The following is a 2,455-nucleotide window of genomic DNA, read 5'->3' as shown; positions in this document are numbered from 1 at the left end:
ATCAAAATTCATTTTAAACATGATATGAGAGCTTCACCAGAGAACAAAGCAATATTTTGGGATTTTCAGGTAATAAAATAAGTACCCCCCACACTTAAGATGTACATTGCCCTCAATGTACAAAGTTAAATATATAAGAAAATATAAGATCGTAAGATAGGGAGAGAATTGAAACTTCCTGATTTTTTACTGAATGAATTCCCTAGTTCGGTGAGAACGATGATTGACAATAGAGTAGGGCATGATGTTTAGGAAGAAATATTCTGATAGTAGTCATAAAGAGAAGCCGTGTGTAGAGAAAACATGAATTATTTAAAAACTAAAAAATAAAAAAAAATCAAGGTAAAATAAAATAGAATTTTATAAGTGGAACGGCCATCGCACACGCCCGTGTGCGTTGTGGTCTGTTTAGCCCACGCCCATGTTCCTTTACACACGCTCGTGTTGTTTTGGCAGGTTCACCCACGGCTATATCGTACAGCCGTGGGGTTTTATCGCAGCCCGTGTTTTGGGAAAATCTTTGCCCTGTTTCCACACGGTCTTACACACGCCCGTGTGCTTGGCCGTGTCCTTATGGTAAACCTATTTTCAAGAGCTTCAGTTAGTGGGCAAAGTATTAAAAACTTCAAAAAAAATAAAGTTTAAATAAATGAAAACTTTGTTAGTACTCAGGTTGCCTCCCGAAAAGTGCTTGTTTATAGTCTCAGCTCAACTTTCCCTTGCTAATGTATTCAGGGAGGTTCGTGGAGTCGAAGCACCTCTCCATCATCCTTAAAATCCTTGCCAGTATACAGTTTGAGATGATGACCATTTACCTTGAAAGTTCCTTGTGATGGGTGACTTACCTTTACTGTGCCATATGGGAAGACAGTTTGAACTACAAAAGATCCTGACCATCATGATTTAAGTTTTCCAGGAAACAATTTGAGTCTTGAATTATAGAGCAAGACAGAATCTCTGACTTCAAATTGCTTCTGTTGCTTCAAGCGAGTGTCATGGCTTCGTTTTGTTGCTTCCTTGTATAGTCATGAATTTTCGTATGCATTGGCTCGCCACTCATCTAACTCGTTCAGCTGTATCAACCTATTTTGGCCTGCAAGTTTATGATCAAGGTTTAGAAATTTAATTGCCCAAAAAGTTTTGTACTCTAGTTCGAATGGCAGATGACAACTTTTCCCATAAACGAGTCTATACGGTGATGTTCCTATAGGGGTCTTAAAAGCAGTTCTATAAGCCCATAAAGCATCATCTACTTTCATTGCCCAATCTTTCCTATTTGATTCTACTATTTTTTCAAGAATTCATTTGATTTCTCGGTTTGCCACTTCGACTTGTCCACTGGTTTGAGGATGGTATGGGGTGGCTATTCTATGAAAGACTCCGTATTTCTTAAGTGTTTTCTCAAATTGGGTATTACAAAAATGAGTACCCCTATCTCTAATAATTGCTCTAGGTGTTCCAAATCTTGAGAAGAGTTTCTTAAGGAAACGTACCTCCACTCTAGCATCATTAGTAGGTAAGGCTTGGGCTTCTACCCATTTGGAAGTATAATCAACTGCTACTAAGATGTAATTATTCCCAAATGAACTAGGGAATGGAAACATGAAGTCAATACTCCAAATGTCAAATATTTCACAAGGGAGCATATAGTTTTGAGGCATTTCATCATGTTTGGAGAGGTTACCTGTTCGTTGGCATTTGTCGCAAGAAGTTACATACCTGTTAGCGTCTTTGAATAATGAGGGCCAATAAAAACCTGATTCAAGTACTTTATGTGCGGTCTTAGTTCCATTGTAGTGTCCGCCAGTTGGTCCTGAATGGCAATGTTCCAGTATCTTTAATGTTTCTAGCCTTGCAACGCATCTTTGAATGACTTGATCTGCACATATGCGAAACAAAAAAGGGTCATCCAAAAAGTAGTTTTTCACATTACTAAAGAATCTCTTCTTTTGCTGGTGTGTCAACCCTTTTGGGATTATGTTAGCAGCCAAAAAATTTGCTATGTCTGCAAACCAAGGTACCTTAAAGTCAGATATAATGAAGAATTGTTCGTCAGGAAATGAATCATTAATTTCCATCTCATCTAGTTTTCTGATATTTGAGTTTTCAAATCTGGAAAGATGATCTGCTGCGAGATTTTCAACTTCTTTCTTATCTTGAATTTCTAAGTCGAATTCCTGCAGTAACAAAATCCATCGAATGAGTCGAGGTTTTGCATCAGTTTTAGTTAAGAGATATCGAAGGGCAGAATGATCAGTGTAGACAACAACTTTAGAAAATATAAGATATGATCAAAATTTATTAAATGCGAAAACCACAGCTAGCAATTCTTTTTCTGTGGTGGTGTAGTTTTCCTGTACGGCTGTCAATGTTTTGCTAGCATAATAAATAGGTTGGAAGCGCTTGTCTTTTCGCTGTCCCAAAACTGCACCTACTGCATAATCACTCGCATCAC

Source organism: Gossypium arboreum, chromosome 11 (genome assembly GCF_025698485.1).
Source record: "Gossypium arboreum isolate Shixiya-1 chromosome 11, ASM2569848v2, whole genome shotgun sequence".
Taxonomy (NCBI): domain Eukaryota; kingdom Viridiplantae; phylum Streptophyta; class Magnoliopsida; order Malvales; family Malvaceae; genus Gossypium; species Gossypium arboreum.
This window is presented reverse-complemented; position numbering follows the sequence as displayed.